At 57.4% G+C, this 17,616-nt stretch overlaps 1 protein-coding gene and 1 long non-coding RNA gene across 2 annotated transcripts in view; one reads left to right on the top strand and one right to left on the bottom strand.

Moving 5' to 3' along the window:
- The window catches only part of CDH4 (cadherin 4), a 534,326-nt gene that overhangs the window by 329,055 nt on the left and 187,655 nt on the right, over nt 1-17,616 (top strand). The window lies entirely within an intron of this gene.
- Nucleotides 864-16,512, bottom strand: LOC130543756 (uncharacterized). Its single transcript, XR_008959327.1, has 2 exons — nt 15,696-16,512; nt 864-6,420 (listed from the first exon to the last, which is right to left on the bottom strand). It is a non-coding gene; the product is annotated as an uncharacterized LOC130543756 (long non-coding RNA).

The following is a 17,616-nucleotide window of genomic DNA, read 5'->3' as shown; positions in this document are numbered from 1 at the left end:
AAAAAAAAAAACAACCTGAAGTCTTGAGCCGTCTTTGTTTCCCGGCCAGGCAGCCTTTGTCCCAAGTCTCCGGCGAGCTGAGCTGCGTCCTCTGGGTCGGGGGTGTGGAGCTGCCCCCGGGCGCCCAGGCTCCCTGGGAGCGGGACCGGATGGCAGCACAGTGTGGCGTCTCCCACGTGCCATGGCTGCCCTGTTAGGCATTTAATTGCGTGTCGTGCCGGGGCTCCTGAATCTGGGGCCTCCAGCCACCCCGAGAATGATCATCTGGAGGCGAACCCCATTCGCCAGCTCCCAGATCTGCCCTAGGGCTTAGAAATCGAGCTCCACGCAGCAAAGAGAGATTGGGGGCTGCAGGCACCGCGCAGGAAGGGGGGAGGGGAGGTCCCAGGCTTTCCCCTCCCCCGCACAGGTGTTTGCCGAGTGTCCTAGGAGGGTCCACTGCGAGGAGCTCAAGGATCCAGAAGTTCCGGAACCACCACCCTGCCAGGGCGCACACGGCCCCCCGGCTCCAGGCAGATGGCCCTTGCTCTCTCAGCGGGGACGAGGACCCTTGGGGGACCAGGGGAGCGCAGCGGCACAGGGACACTGCATTAAAAAGCCAGATCACTCTGGGAAGAAACTGCTTTCTGTTTAAGGCTCTTCCATCTGCTCTGACAACCTCAAGGAGAAAATGCCAGTTCCCAATAAATGTGTCCATGGAACCTCTCATCACTCTTGTGTAGCAAGACCAGACCTCACACACAGAACTCCAGCCAGGGGATGGCGATGGCAGCGGGACAGGTAATCTCGGCACTTCCACGTCCTTCCTCACTGCCACACACCGTTCTGAGCCCTCTGGGGACAAACCCATGCGTTCCCGTGACTCAGTGACCCAGGGTTTTTTATTACCTCCACTTCGCAGACAATGACACTGAGGCACAGACAGGTTAAGTAACTTGCCCAAGGTCACACGACGGAAAATCTCCAGAGTGGAATTCCGGCCAAGCAGTGTGTCCCCGGAACTCCGACGTGAGGCCATCCTGCCTCGGAGCACTCTCTGACCAGCACGGTAGAACATGCCTTTACTTCTAAGATGGCTGTATGTGCACACATGCCTGCAAACATGCATGCACATATAGACGTGTGTGCGCACACATGTGTGTGCGTGTAGCTTGCGTGTGTATGTATGCATAGACAGTAATGAAGTGAGTTTAAAGAAAAATAACATGCAGGTGGTGTTGGGGTTTTAACACGGTGAAGGGCTGAGAGCAGTAAAAAAAAATGCTGAGCCATCAGAGGGGTCAGGAAATCTTTCCAGAAATTTCCACGGCCACCTCTGTTCCCATGAGCCCTCGGAAGTGTAGAGACGGGGCTTCTGCTGGGTCAGGTGCACCGTATCTGAGTGAGTCTCTCGGCCCCGGAGCGGCTGGAGAATGCAGTGTGGGCCTGGCTACTGAGTGAGCCCTGAGGGAAGCTCCCGCCCAGCCACCCGCAGGAGGCTGACCCCAGTCCCGGCCACCGCGCCGTGTGCCGCCCGTCAGAGGAGGTCCCACAGGCAGGCTTCAAGCTGCCCATTACCCAAGCTGACCGGGTGTCTTCTACGCTAGAATTTCTCATTACTCGTCTTTAGGGAAGTTGTGAAAACAGGAGTTCTTCCAAATCAGACCTGATTCAAATTGCATGTTTCGATGGTGTGGAAATGACTGGTGGTTAAGGCGTGCACTGGGAACTTTCCAGAGCTCGCTGCTGGCGTCCCGGAGCTGCAGAGTAGCTCCTGTCAGCAGGTGATTGAAAATGTCCAGGCTGTGCTATTCAATTAATTATGAAACAGTCTGTTGTCAGCATTCCCAGCCTCGCGGGCTGCCCCACCGCTCGGCGTAGAGGCGGCCGTGCGGCAGCTCCGAGGCGCTGGGAGAGACGCCAGCGCGGCACAGTGCACGCAAGGGGCCGGGAGGAGGGTCCGGAGGGAAGGGCTGGCCTAGCGGGGCACGAGGAGGGGACAGGTGACCTCTCCCGTGCAGAATGTCCACTCAGCCACTAGATTAACTCTGCAGAGGGAGGGGACAGTGTTGTGATTAAGGCGTGCCCGCGTCCTCCAGGGACATCCCAGAGTGCGTCTGGACCCCGAGGAGCCGGCTTGGGGTCACGCACTCCGGCAGCCCCTCAGGCCTCCTCTCCGCGGTCCACGTGCAGGCAGGAACGCCTACTTGTCTAGGGATTCTGCCCGTCCTTCAGGGCCCTACCATCCTCCTCCTCCTCCAGGAAGCCTGCCGCCATCCAGCCTGCAGCGGACCCTGTCCCCGACTCATCCCCATGTGACACTGACTGCCACGTGCCCACACAGGCAGCATAGAGGTACAGCGGCTTCTCCGCTGAGATGTGTACTCGAGAGAGAGGGACATGGAATGCCACCCTCCACCCCCGACATGCGGGCTGAATGTTGAGTGGCGGGCTCTGTCTCCAGGGAGCAAACCTCTGCATGATGGCGCACACAGCGAGCCCACGCGGGGAAGAAATGAAGTTCCCCACACAGGCCGCATCGTGTGTACGGGCGGGGTCAGAGGCGGCCTCTCCAAGGAGGTGACAGTGCACGGAAAGCTAACAAAGGAGCCGCGTGGAAATGGACACTCTGAGAGGTGGGGTGCCAGGCTGGCGGGAGGAGCGGCTCCTGCGAGCAGGGAGCGCGGCTGGAAGAGGCCGATGGGGCTGTGACGTCAGGTCACTGTGGCGGCAGACTGAGTGTTCTGGAAGCTCGTGGGGAAGCTGCTGGCGCCACCTGACGGGTCTGTCTGCAGCGAGCTGTCCTGGCGACTGGCAGACTAGCGAGGAGACTGGCCATCCTCCAGGTGGGAGCCGACGGGGGCCTGGACGAGGCTGCTGTCTGTGGAGACAGTGAGGCTGGAAGGACGTGTGAGAGCCGGCCAGCCACTCAGAGGTGGGGGTGGGGACAGGCAGGGACTCCTCCCTCCGTTCCTGGCGTGTGGGCTGAGCCTCGGGTGCTGTGTGTGCCACTGAATCCGGGAGCAAACAAATCACTCCCACCCTGGGTCCTCGGGCCACGCTGCTGACCACGTGCGGTCCCTGTCCTGTGCCCACCAGCCTGTGTCCAGGGATGTCCATGCCGCCTTCTCCCAGGCTCCCCTGCAGGGCACGCCAGATCAGGGGGACGCCGTCTCAGGGCAGTGGGGACACTGATGCCAGGGAGGTCCCACCCTCCTGAAGGGGGCCTGAGAGGCCAGCCCCCACTCACCCAGAGCCTCCATTTAGCAATGTAGTGTCTACGACACCTCTCCCTGGTTTCATGGGGCTCCCCCCAACTTAACAGCCAGGGCAAGGCTCTCCAGGGTGACTGCTGACCCAGGAAGCCCTAGGCGTCCCCAATTCCCAGCTGTGAACCGGGCCTGTGAGAGCACAGACGGCAGGGGTGCACCATGCATGAGACAAGGCAGGATGGCAACATGGAGTGCTCGTGTGGGGGGCACCCCATGAACTGGCATGGGCAGGAGGGGTGCTGTCCAGGGGCCAGCAGGGGCCCATCTGGAGCCAGAGCACCTGTCCTAAACATGTGGCTTCTCCCAGCCCAGCACCACAAGGCCTTTGCCTAGTGGACATGCCTTCCCAATCCATTACTGCCCCCAGAACTGCCCGCCATGGGAAAGCAGGGCCCAGGAAGGACCCTCATCTGTCCGCCCTCCTCCCTGAGCTGTGCTCCCCCTGCCTCTCGACGTGCAGCAGGAACTTCGGCCCTAACCTGATGCCAGGTGCATATTCCCGTTTGCAGTGAGTCTGACGCAGGATGAGAGTGGCCAGGGGACCACCAGGCCTGGGCACAGTGGGGACGTGGGGAAGGCAGAAACCATCGCTCAGCCCACAAGGTGAGCTGACCCGCCACCCTGTGCTGGCTGAATGTCACGCGCCTGTGCATCCCCCTTCCCCCAACAAGCTCGTGAAACACGCAGCCACCTGCGTGAGCACAGAGCCAGGCCCAGACGTCCCGATAAAGCCGCATGTGAAGGTGGAGAGGGGCTGAACCCCAAGCCATGTCGGGCAGGAAACCAGAGCACAAGCTTTCCACTCGATTCCTATACCCCCTCCCCGAAATGCCCCGGCCGGGCTCAACCGTGGTGCGCAGACAGGAAGGGCCTCTCCCGTGAGGTCCACAGAGGCGGGTGTCTCCGTCACATCCCCGCTCCTGATCCTTTATCCCGGAGGGCACGGGCTGCTGGGAAATCGGCAGACACCCGTACGCTCAGACTATTGTGTCACAACGCCGAGTGCTGCGTTCCACAGTGAAGACTCATCTTTTCCGTGCTTGGTCTGAAGACAAAAGCAGCATGAACCAAACGAAGTTTCTTGAAATTAACAGTCGTCATCACGTCTGAGCAGAGATCCTACCCAGAAAATAAGCTCAATAATTGAAATTATTTCTGCCAGCCCGTCAGTCTGGGGTTGAGTAAATAAAAGTCTCTGGTTGCTAAGAGATGGAGGCCGCCAGGCAGAGACACCGCGGCGTGGGTGGGCGGCTGCTCGCCAGAGTGTCGGGGGCCGGGGTGTCCGGGACAGTCCTGGCCGGCCGAGCCCTGGGGTGAGCGCGTGGGAGGGCCTGAAGGCACACGCTCTCTCGGGCTGATAGCGACGTCTTGGTCGCACCTCGTGAAGCAGCAGGCAAGAGCCGTGCCGCTGGGTCTGTGGGGGCCTTGGCTTGTCCACGCGGCAGCACTCCGTGGACAGCTGTCCCTGCCCCTCGCTGGCCTGGCCGGAGCGCTCACGCTCACTCCTGAAACTGCACACACAGCTATGTGATCTGTGACCAGTGAGATGATACTAAAGAAAAAAACAAAGTCGAAAACCAGCCTGGCTTTTCCGCCGTAGGTTTGCGGGTGGACCAGGGTGACTTCCCCGTGGGCGCATACAGTGAGTCCCTCCCCGGGTTCTGCCTCCATCTGCTCTGAGATGCAGGACTCCTGTTGGACCCGCGTGCTGAGTGGTAAATGCCGCCTAAAGTGTGCACGACAAGGGCTCAGCGGGTCTGGGAAGATCCGCAAGCGATACTTCGGATTACAGGGGAGTGAGCGGGCACGCCCAGGCGGGTCCATGTGTATTCACTGGATGAGATGCGTGCGGAGCCAGGGTGGCCGAGCTGTCTGATGGTACACCCAGGTCACATAACGTCACCCTTATCTCTGACCTTTGAGTTTCTGATGTGCAGGCTGGTGACTGCCGTGTGCAAAGTGTACCCAGTCCTCTGACGCGGACCACAGCCCGGCTTCCCTGGACAGGCTGAATGTTTGCTCGGTCTCGGCTGACGGTGGGGAGCACAGACCATGTCAGTGGTGGGAGTGAGGGGGCCCCAGCGGCCGCATCTCGAGGTCCATGCTAGAAGGCTGTCTGCTAGAGCCCGTGTACCATGTGCCTTTTCCCAAACCAGGCAAACAGGAGCCAAAAACCCTACCCTAACCTTGGCTGGCTGCCCAGCTTCCAGCGGGATGACCTTGCGTCCTACGCAAGCTATTCTTGGTCCCCTCTGCCAAAAAGTGGGTAGTCTCCGTGGCACATTGTCCCCGGAAGTTGGTGCCCCAGCGAAGACCACGGGCTAGGAGCTGGGGGGCTGCTTCATGGACTGACATGAAATCCAACCTAAGGAGGCCAGCTCCCTGAGCAGCAGTGGCCGCCATCAGCACACCCCGGGGCCCTCACCCCACCAGCCCCGAGAAACTCAATTCTGTCCTCAGAGGTCGGATCGATCATGTTTGTCCTGCGACTTCCCCCCCAGAACGTCCGTCGGCTCCAATGAGCACTCCAAAGGGGATGGTACATGGGTTGGCCGCCACCGCACTTGGGTGACAGGGTCGGGAGTACATGAGACTCAGGCCTGGCCTTACATCCCTGCAGCCCGGCTGTCAGCCCACTGGCCTCGCGCCCCAGGTCGTGAGCACGTTTGCTGGCCGAGCAGGCACTCCAAAGAGCACGTGGCCGAGCAGGATCGCGTGAAGGGGCTGGGAGGAGGGTGCACATCTCAGACCCCGGGCGGGGGAGGCAGGGAGCAGGCTGGGAGGGACACCCAGCTGGGGCTGCTGCACGCGCAGTGTGCTGTCAGGAGCCGGCTCGGGGAGCCCCTCTCCATCGCCTGCCAGCCCCCTCATCAGCGTGATGCTGAGCCCAGCCGCATTCCCCGGTCGTTCGCTCTTTGCTGTTGTCTGTGTTCTCCAGGCCTGTGAGAAGAACAGTCCCGTCTTCCTCGAGGTGTCAGGCGGATGTCATCCCGGGAAGCTAAGCGTCTGTGCTGTGGGGGTGTGCGCGTGTAGAAAGAGCCGCGGTCAGCGTGAGTGTGCAAATGGCTGCACACAGATCGATGTGTATGTGTCCCAGTGTCAACAGCCGCCACACACGTGTGTGCAGGTCTGGGGAATTCGGCCCAGGGGCTGCAGACGATGCACAAGCCTGGAAAGAAAAGTACATGATCCTCTGAAAGTGGCCATGAGAAGTAGGGCGAGTCTTCGGATTCTGGAAGCAGAAGCACCGTGTGAAGCGTGCCCCCCTGCTCAGGTTATCACAGGCCCAGCCTCGCAGCTGGGCACACGCGTGCGCGAGCCCAGAGGAATTGAAGAGCAGCGAGAAAGCCCAGAGCAGATGCCCCAAGGCCCCCCAGAAAGTTACCCCATGCATCGTGTTCCCGCAATTCGAGTCTACTGCTAGCCAAAGCGATCATTTTCCCATTAAATGCCCTTCCTTTCGCCTGGCAAAGAGTATCCTCCCTCTCTCGCCTTCCCCCCTCACCCACAAAAGGCTTTAATGAAAATAACTTCTGGCAGCTGTGTTTATAAGAGCCTGCCATAGGATGGATGTGACATTTCAGTATAAATAAAATGTACAAATCCATGCAGGACATGGCCCTAGCTACAGAATAGGGGCGCCCAGTCCCCACTGCGGCAAGGCCACCAGTGCATCTTAGCAGCGGGAGCAGAGTGGCCCAAGCCAGTCGCCTGGAGAGGCCAGCATCGCTCAGCTCAGGGGGCTCAGGGAGACCCTGCCCACCCCACTGCAGCATCAGAGACCTTTCTAGGAGGACCTGACCTAATGATCGTGAGCAATGCGTGGCTGCAGAACGTGGTGCTGGCAGGAGGCAGGGCTTCTCTACCGCAGACAGGAAGGCAGCTCATGGCAGCTTAACAAGCGGCGTGGCCCCCCAGCAGCATAGGAGGGTCCGGCTGCAAGAACGGCTAGCCCGGGTCCAGACAGTGCTTCCAGAAGCTCGCTGCCTCCCTCCCTGTAACCTCTGACCCCACACAGCTTCCCACCCAGGCTGCTTCCCACCCTCCTGGCTTCCATCCTTATAGTTTGGGATGGACGCTTTCAGCATAAAGAGAAGGACTTTTTCCTTTCCTCTATAATCCAGGAAAACCACGGGAATGCCTGTCCCTGACTCAGCCTCAGTGCTGTGTCCGTCCCTGAGCTGGGTCAGGACCATCTGGGCAACGGGGTTGGACCAGGATCATGTGCCCCCTTGGAGCTGTGGGTGAGGGAGGTCTGCCCACTGAGGAAGTGGACCAGGAGAGGAAAGGGGTGGTTCCCTGCATAACAAGGTACTATTAGCGGAAAATGCGGGAACTGTCAAGAACGTTTATCCAAGAAAACCTATGAAACACTTGCTTTGGTACTTAGAGGCCGATGAATCCATTCCGAAGAGCAAAGCTAGTGGCTTGTCAGGAATCCTAGACTTCCCAGCCACTCCCAATGGGTGGGCCCAGGGTGTCAGTGAGGACAAAGAAAGTGGGTGAAAAACCCATGGGAACATCTGGGGACATTGTTATCAAGCTGATGTAAATAGAAAGTGAACAAGGGATGAGGGTCAGCAGAATAAGGGACCTATAAGCAGATTTTACTGCAACTCAGCTCTGGGATCTTCTCCACCAAATAAGGGACCTCTAGAGGGTAAGACTGAAGAAAATGGACTCAGACTTAAAAATCCTGTGATTGTCGAGATCTAAGCTGTGCTACTTGCCCTTAGAGAATTACAGATTCCTATCAAATCCTGACACGCAGTCATACTCAATTACATTCAGTGTAGGAAGGAATAGGTACATGGAAGGGTGGGTGGGTGGATGATGGATACAGTGATGGATAGGTATATAGTTGGATGGATGGATGGATGGATGGATGGATGGATGGATGGATGGTTGGATGGATATGTAGGTGGATGGTTGGGTGGGTGGGTCAATGTATGAATGGATAATGAATGGATGGGTGGGTAGATAAGTAGGTAGGTGGATGGATCATGGATGGATACAATGATGGATAGGTATATCGCTGAGTGGATGGATGGTGGATGGACAGAGGGATGGAAGGAATATCCATCCTAGAGCCTCCCGAGTGCTCTGTATGTGGCTGTGTGCCCTGCTCTGTGTCTGAACTGGGATTCCAAGATGAATTAACCAAGGCCTGTTCCATATGTCACCCTTCTCAAAGTCAGACACACAGACCCCAGTCAGGAGTCTACACTTTGCACGAGGGTGAAGACCACATCTGTCTAGGTAGTGTCTTCACGGGTGTCACTTAAGCATCCAGCACTGTACCCACCACAGTAGGGACTCTGTAAAAAAATGAGTCATGGCTCAGTGAATAAATGGGAAAGTAGCCACAGGCAAGGCAATGCATGAGACCATGGGAGGGGTGAAAGCTCAGAGCTGATGGTCTCTGGAGGTGGACAGCAAGGCCACCTGCTGAGGATGAGGGTGGCTCTGAGCAGGTCGTTGGGGTCAGTGGCGAAGACTGGAATAGTTGTTGCGAGAAACAGGAGGGGATCCCGTGGAGAACAAACGCGAATGGTAGAGCAACCTGGGAACCCAGCAGGCTCGAGACCGCGGCCCCGGCACCCCGCTGAGCCGGCTGTCTTCTCCGGGCTGTGCACAGCAGCCCATGTGGGCAAGCCGAGGAAGGAAGTGAGGAAGCTCAGGTGTGGGAGGGGAGGGGGGCCAAGGAAGTGAGCGTGCAGCCAGCCGCTGGTCCCGGCAGAGGAGGAAGGAGCTTGGGAAACACAGGGGGCTCTGAGTGAACAGGGAGTTACGGTCACCCACGTTGCAGAGGGAACGGGCATCTGCTTGAAATTAGACGTGACCCACATGCTGCCTCAGAGTAGCATCCAGACGCTCCATGTCTGAGAAGGCACATGTGGTAGACAGAACAGTGGCCCTCGGCAATGTCCACATCCCACTCCTCCGTACTTGTGAAGATGTCACCTTCCGTGGTCAAAGGGTCTTTGCAGATGTGAGCAAATTAAGGACCTGGAGAGGGGGGATGACGGTGATGACCTGGGCAGGCCCTAAACGCAACCACAGGTGTCCTGGTACGGAAAGAGGGAGGCAGGAGGGTCTGGGTGGGAGAATGAGGCGGCAGAGGCCAGAGAGGGAGGGGCTGTGCTGCCCGCCTTGAAAATGGAGGGAGGGGCTGCGAGCCGAGGAAGGCGGGAGGCCTCCAGTGGGGACACAGCCCTGCCCACACCTTGATTGGAGCCCAGTGAGGCCGGCCAGGCCTCCACCCTGGAGAACTGTGAGGGGATGTGCCCACCTCGCTGTGGGCCCCTAGCGTGTGGTCATGTGTCACAGCAGCCCTGGGGCCCTCCATGCCTGCTAGCCATGGGCCCACAGCTTCAGATGGGGTCTCTAACCTTGAAGAGGTGGGTGAGGACAAACAGCTCAAAACCGGCCTCCCTTCCTCCAGCCACTGTATCCTTTTCAACCTTCTGAGTGAAGGGTGGGTGGGGAGACCCTGATCACCGCTGTGCAAATGTGAGCTTTAGCGTTTGGGTCTCTTAACCCCGTGCACCTGCAGGGAGGCGGCTGTCTGCTCCCCTATTCCACGGGGACATCGACGTCTTCGTTAGGGTCTCATTATCTCAAGCACACGTGGCCGAGGCCCAGAAGAACCCCACTTTTCGTATTTCTCTGTCTTTTCCGGGCGTCTCGCAGGAGGGGGCGTCTGTCGGTCAGCGCAGATTTCATTAGTTGGATCGGCATGTCTTGGGTCCACGGCGCTTTCAAGAAACATCATGAAATAAATTCAGAACGGGTCATGGAGGTGCCCACAGATCAAATCACCACGCAGATGACCCCACTGCTAAGGGAGAAAGAAAAGTCACATGTCTTCCCGATGATGTGACAGAACGGGACAGGAGTCGGGGCCAGTGTTCTTGCAGAAGTTGAGGCGCTCGCATTCTGCTTTTCGCGAAGATCCCCTTCCAACTGGCACTGGTTCGGAGCACATTTTCCGAACTTCATGAAAGGAAGATCTCAGAGGGGCTTGACAAAGGGACAGACCTGCTTCTCACGCCCCTTGAAAGGACTGTCGCGTGGGTGGGTGTGTGAGCATTGCCTGATTTTATCGCTTATGTCTGCAGCCGACGAGTCTGTTCCGCAAACATTCCCCAGGCTTTCCAGGCGCAGTGCAGGGAATGAAGGGAAGACAGGTGTGAGCTCAGGGACCCCGCAGAAGCAGAAAGGGTGCAGAAGGGAGGGGTGCGGTATAAGGGGCAGGAGTGGCGGGCATCTGTGCTGGCCGGTGGGCAGCAGAAGTGGGAGCTGTGCTAAGGCGAGTGGTGTCCAGTAGGAGGCTTGGGGCTCAGGGCAGAAGTGCGTTCAGCCCGGGGGAGCACGCGACAATCACAGGGAGCGGGAGAAGCAGGCCGCCCAGCCGCGGTCTACACGGGAGCCGTCCTTGGGCGGAGCCGACCCCTCAAGGCCTCCTAGCCAGTGCCCTCCCATGGAAACAGAATTGGAGCCCACAGGCAAGTCGCCTCTGTAGTTTTTAACTTTTGAGTGGCTACATTTAAAAAATTTAAAAAAGCAAATGAAATTAATTGTAATCTATATTTTATTTAACCCAGTATACCCAAAATAGCATTTCAAAGTGTGGGCAATATGAAAGTTTATCAATGAGAAACTTTTCATTCTTTTTTCTCATGCTAATTTGTGAGGTCTACACTGATTGCTCAGCTTAGTTCAGATTGGCCGTGTTTCAAGTGCTCCATGGCCACATGTGGCCAGCGGCTGTCGCACTGGACAGCACAGCCCTAGGCCCTAGGCCCTAGGCCCGGGTCAGCACGCTGTGGTCCTTGAGCCAAACCTGGCCCCCCTGCCTGTTTTTATAAATAAAGTTTTATTGGCACACATGCCCATCACAGACCGCTGCTGGGCCCCTGAAGCGGGGAGGCCCCAGGTGTTTGAACTTCAATCAAGTTTCCAGGGGAGCGCAAGAGGGGGAGGCCCCGGGTGCCCAATGTGGTGTGCAGCTCCAGGGCCCCTAAAACAGCAGGAAGGAAAGATGCTGACGGTGGCTTCGGCGTCAGACATTGGGCAGTGGCCATCTGAGGGACAGACGGAGGAAGGAGACAGAAGGCAGGACCCCTGCCCTCGAGGGCTGCCCCTGAGAGTGAGCAGGTGCCCAGCTGTGAGCACCACACTGAGCTGCTCCCCAGAGAGCCCAGTGCTGCCTCTCTGGAGTTCCCCACCGCCCCCACCCTGCCTGAGGCTGGAGGAGGGGCCTCCCCATCCCAGCCCAGTCATGACCCCTCCTGGGCACGTCAGATGTCAGGTGGCATAGCCAGAGCCAGACCTCAACCCGGACTTTGAGGGAGGGCAGTGGGCCTGGCCAGGCTAAGGGATGTTGGCACCAAACTGGGTCTGGAGGCCTCCTTCTGCAGGTGACGGGGGCCTGGTGCAGTCAAAGGTGGTGCCCGGTCCTGCATGGAGCTAATTCAGGGCCTCCTCCAACACAGATGAGGGGTGAGAGGAAAACGCCACTGGGAGACACCTCCCAGGTGTGGGGAGAAACGGGCCCGTCACTCCAGGCTGTATTAACGGACCAGACAGGGGGAAGGCCTCCCTGAAGACAGAGGCCATAAAACCGGGAGGGAGGAGGCTGGGAGGGAGGACGGGCGGGCGGCCAAGGAGAAGCACGGACAGGCAGCCGTCCACACGTGTCTGCTCCTGTCGGTAACGGTCAGCACGTCAGAATCGGTGTCAGGGTCTCGTTTCTGATGCGCTGGTCGGACACAGGCTCTGAAAGCCCCTGTGACCTCAGTCTGCATGCATGCCTGCTGGTGACAGCAGAATGTGGACACTCAGCTGATGCTATCCTCCCGTGGGGCACAGCGTGGGGCACAGGGCCAGCAAGGGCCTTCATGCCCTTGCCCTGCATCTGAGTCTCATCCCAGGTCCTCCAAGGGCCAGCTGGGGGGGGGGGGGGTCGCCTCTCTCCCGGGGGGACACTGCCTGCAAGGGGGACTCAGCACACATTTCTGAAGCCGTGTCCCCTGCAAAGTGGGGAGTGGGGACAGCATTCTCTCTCCTGCCCTCTGTGTCTGACCCCACCCCTTTGGGAAGATGCGTGGGTCACTTTCCAGAAAGAACAATGTGTTCAGAGTGAAGTGGTTTCTCTGACACCCACCCAGTCTGTGCCTCTATGAGCAAACGGTTTGACGGCGTGGCCGAAGGGAGGGAATGCGGGTCCTCTAATATCACCCAGGACCTGGCAGCAAGGGGGAGACACCCACCCACACACCCGCACTCCTTCCTTCCCTCTTCCCACCACACACAGGCAAATTTGAGACATAATTTGATGTGAATTATCTACAAATTGTATACAGTACTTCACGACTAAGTAGCTTTCTGCAGGGCTCAGTATGAATTTTCTCTTTTGTCCAAATCAGACAAAATACCCTTTGTGAATTGTTAAGATTCTCTGCTATGCATAAAAATAAGGCTTAAGTCACCCAAAAGGTGACAAAAATGCATTAGACAATTCTTGGGACTTTCTAGCTGCGTGTGCACTTGAAGGAATCTGTTATTCTCCTGGGGCCTTGTTCCCAGAGAGCGGTGAGAAAATGGGGCAGTCGCCCGCAGCCCTCCCAGGGGTCCGGAGGAAAATGCAAGTACTCCCAGAGAGAGCCCAGGACACGGTCGGACCAGGCGCTGGGCTGAGGTTTTGCAGACCCCAAAAAGAGCTTCCGGGGCATTGGGAAGGTCAGGGTGCCGTCTGCAGCTGGGGATGGGGTGCATTTGGAGCTCCTGCTGCAGGAAGCTCTGTGTCTGCATTTGCAAATGATTTCTTAGTTGACATACCTCTGGTTTCCCAGTTAGCGAGCCGGCGGAGGGCTTCGCCGCGTGTCTTTGGAGGGTGTATGTGGGGTGCATCAGGGTGGGTGGACTGAGTAGAAAATGTGATGCTTAAGCCTAGAGACGCTGTGTGCTCCACCAGTGACCCCAGGGTGGCAGGGGCCCATTTGTGTCCCTGCTGAAGAGGCTGCCTGTCCCAGGATCTGCTGGGCCTGGGATGGGCCTGGGCTGGGCCTGGGCTGTTTGCAGGGGCCTGCACAGAGGGGCTGAGGACCAGGCCTGCAAATCCCCACCGGCACCCACCCCCAGGGGCCCAAAACATAGGTAAGCAAGAGAGCGGGCAGAGCTCCTGTCTAAAGCCATCCGTCCAGCCACGCCTCAATAGGGTTGTGGGACAGAGAAAGGGCATGAAGGTCGCCTTGTCTTGAAGGAATTAGGACCGTGGGCCCCACACTGGGCATCAGGTTCTCCTGGGGCTTGTTAGAATACAGCTTTGGGGGTGCTGTCCCTAGTTTCTGATTTAGCTAGCACCTGGGAGTTTTCCCCATAAACAGTCCCGAGTGTGTCAGCCCTCTGTGGCTGCTGTAAGAGCTTAGGGACTGAAGACACTATCCTGTCACAGTGCTGAAGGTCAGGAGGCCACAGCGGGTCCCCAGGGCTGAGATCATTGTGTTCCCTCTGGAAGCTCCAGGGGAGAACTGTTCTCAGGCTCTTCCAGCTCCTAGAGGCGCCCATGTTCCTTGGCTCCTGGCCCTTCCTCCCTCCAAAGCCAGCAGCGCAGCATCTGCCCATCTCTCTGACTCTCACATCCTCCTTCCACTTGGAAGAACCCTGTGATGACATTGGGCCATCCCGATAATCCAGGACCATCCTGCCATCTCAAGACCCTTAGCCTGTCACCTCCCCAAAGTCCCTGTGGCCGTGGGCAGTGGTCTATTTATAGGTTCAGGGGATCAGAACACTGACGTTCTTTAGGGCCTTTGGATTCTGCCTCTCGCACCCATCAGTGCTGCTGCTGGTGGTCTGGGAGCACACTGAGTCCCTGAATCAGGAGGACCCATGTGATGTGATACTGGTCCCATCCCGGCTTTGTTTCTGGCCAATTGACCAGTTCACTGGTCAGGTCACCATGCAAATGGAGCATCCAGACCAGCCCCTGCCCCCTCTCCACGGCCAGTGTGATTCCCCACGCCCCCCCAAGAGGAAGTTCAGACCCCTGTCTGAAGTAGGGACTCCACGTTGCCTCTCTCTACACGCACGTCCTCTCCAGGGGCTACTGTCATTCACTTGAGACCCAGAATATGTGGCCTTGAGGTGCAAGGTGGTGGTTCTGGTCTGGCACGCGAGGCTGTCTCCGGGTAAGGCTCTATGCTGTGGTGCGTTTATCTAACAGCAACAGCATGGGGACCACCCAGATGACAAGGACAGTCACAAGCAAGTCCTCTCCCAACGCTGGTTGAGCCACAAGCCCCCACATGGTGGGAAAGCCGGGGTGCCCGAGCCCCCAGCAAGACAAAGGTGGGTGTGGAATGAAAAAGTGTCAGTCATGCCCCCAAGCCCATGCTTCAATGGCACCACTCACTGCCCTTCCCAGTCTGAGCAAGTCCCTGAGCCAACCTGACCCTCCTGGGTTTTTGTCACTTCAGGGGCCCAGTGCCAGTTCAAGCCCCAAGGCATCTCCTCCGCAAATCCCATGTCTGTCCAGCTTAACTGCTGACTCCTGGGGGAACGAGGAAATGAGGAATCAGAGCAGTTTCAAAGCAGAGCACGAAAGGCACGTAGGCATAAGGAGGCAGAAAATGGTCCAGGGGGTTTCAGCTGCTGGTGGAGTGTTGGTGGTTTTAATATTGCCAGTCAGCAGTCAACCGCTGAGAATCTGCCTCCATGCTGACATCAGGGCAAGTCCCTCCCTTACAGCACTTACCTTCAGTGGGTAAAGAAGGTGGGTGGGTGGGTGGGTGGGTGGATGGATGGACAGACAGACGGATGATGGATGGATGGATGGATGGATGGATGGATGGATGGATGGATGGATGGGCAGATGGATGGATGGATAAACGGATGGGCGGATGGATGGACAAACAGATGGATGATGGATGGATGGATGGATGGATGGATGGACGGATGGGTGGATGGATGGATGGACAGATGGAAGGAAAAGCAAAGAATCAGGCATTAAAATTTCATTAAGAATAAAACAATGGCTGGATGAAGGGTGGATTTTAGCCCCAGAAGGAATACCTAATATTTCTGGTGTCGTGAAGAGGAATCTTGCAAAATTTCCATGTTTCTAATCCGTGTAACACTGTATTCCTCTCAAGCTTGTAGGTTCATGGCATTTATTGTGAGAACTGTTTTAGTTGTGGGCCATGTGCCCGTAAGCCAGTTTACTGAGAGCAGGTATAGCTGCTCACTTGTCTAGCGCTACTCTTTCTTTAGGAAAATGCAGCAAGTGAAAAGATGCATAAGGACAAATTGTGAATGGTTCTCTCTTGGCTGGTTTTCTAAAAATTCAGCATCTTTTTATAAAGATGGAAATGACAGACCAGAGTCTATTAAAATAAATGTAAAGTCACCATGCCATTTAGGGCTGGCAACTGGACTTACCTGATTTTGAGACACTGTTTTCTCCCCGGAGAGCATCGGTGTGCATTTGTATGCTGCGTCTGAACGCGCAGAGTATGAGTGCCCACAGCTGTGTTTCCCACGTCGGTGTGGTAGGAGGCATATGATAAATCTCGAGATCCATATGTTTGTCTTATAAAATCCTCATCTTTGAAAGTAGTGAGCGCGAGGCATCAGGACAGCAGCGGGGAACCGCACTGACAGTGGGAAACTCTCCACGCCGGAGACTGTTTCTGCTACGCAGGAGAGAGACCTGGCAAAGTCTCTCCTGCCTCGCCCCGAGCAGCCCGTGCTGGCTCTCTTGGGGCTGTCCCCATGCATCCTGGTGCCCCACGCTGGGGACCCTGGAAGCCGGTGGGCGGGTGCCCTGCGGCGTGTGGGCCAGCTGGAGGGACGGACACCTGCCCGCCGCAGGCAGGAGGAACGGCCACACCGAGAGATTTGTCAGCCTTCTCTGCACATGGGCCAGCACTTCTGAACCTGGCTTGTAGCTTTTCGGTGGCCAGTGTAGCGAAACACATGCTTTCTGTAATAAAAATTAATCTTCAGATCAAATATTTAAACGCGTCTCCTCGTGCACAGCACATCTGTCTCTGGAACACCGATCCCGTGGGACAGCTCCCAGCCGCGGGCCTCTTGCTCTGTGCTAATAGACAATCCTGATTTAAAGCCCTGTTGTCAGGAGGAGGTTTTCTTGATTCAGCAGCGTCTCCTGCCCACAGACACCTGCCCGGGTCCATCGGCGGTGGAGAGAGACAGACAGGAGGTGGGTTCTTCCTGGCGGTGTGCGTCTGGGGAGGCCAGGGCGTCTGGGGACATTGGCCAGAATGGGATATGTTTACAGTTCATGCCCTGTCTGTGGGTTTGTTTAACAAGCGTGATTGACACCGACCGCGGGGCAGAGATGTAGAGTCCATCCAGAGGCGGCCCTGCCCTGATGGCTCAGAACATTCCAGAAACCACCAAATCAATGAATGAATGTATGACTTTGGAAAAAGGGATGCCATCAGGCAGGCTGCCAGTGGGGGTGGGGACGGCTGAGAGGGGGCTGGGGCAGGAGCACCCAGGGAGGGACACCCCTGGAGATGGCCATGGGGCTCTGCCTGATGGAACTTTCTAGTTAGGGGAAGAGCAAGCCTGCAGCTTGCGGGGCTGAGCCTCCCCGTCTTACTCATATGGCTCAAGTAGGTCCAATAGGGTGTGTGGGGGTCCGGGCTGTAGCTGGATAGGGAGGGGGCGTCTCAGACCCTCTCATACAACACATTTTTTACGAGACATTTCATCACCCCAAAAGGGGATCTGACCAGCACTAATACGCCGCCCGTCCTTCTGTCCCTGTGGGTTCGCCTGCTCCAGGCAGGTTGTAGGAATGGAACCCATACTATGCAGCTGTGTTATCGCTGGCTCCTTTCACTCAGCAGGGTGGGTTTTCACATATTTTTTTGCTTGTATCGTTTCTTGAGAGCCGTTCGTACAGGGTCCTGGCATCCTGCTTCCACTCACTCATCTGTCCGAGCTTCCGCCGTCCATCCTGCGTATGAACGGGCACAGTACGGGGATTGAACGAGAAATCTCTAGACCGCCCTTCTCACTTGACTGCCTCATGACAACATGCAAGACAGGGGAGCTCTCCTGGCAAAGCGGGCCTCTTTCTGTCGGGCCAGAGATCTCCTCCGGGTCACAGAGGACCCTCCTTAGCCCTGCCCCTGTGCTGATGGTGGCCCTTCCCATCATCTGCTTCCGTTTCCAGCTCAGGCTCTCCACCCTTGGACAGTGTGAGGCCAGCCGTCGTCTGGGCCCCCTTCCACTGTCCTGACGTGGGGCACGTCTCAGATTGCCAGGATCCCAGCCCTCAAAGGGGTCCCATACCCTTGTCCCGTACCCACCCCCACCCACCTTCAGA

Source organism: Ursus arctos, unplaced genomic scaffold (assembly GCF_023065955.2).
Source record: "Ursus arctos isolate Adak ecotype North America unplaced genomic scaffold, UrsArc2.0 scaffold_16, whole genome shotgun sequence".
Taxonomy (NCBI): Eukaryota; Metazoa; Chordata; class Mammalia; order Carnivora; family Ursidae; genus Ursus; species Ursus arctos.
This window is presented reverse-complemented; position numbering and strand designations above follow the sequence as displayed.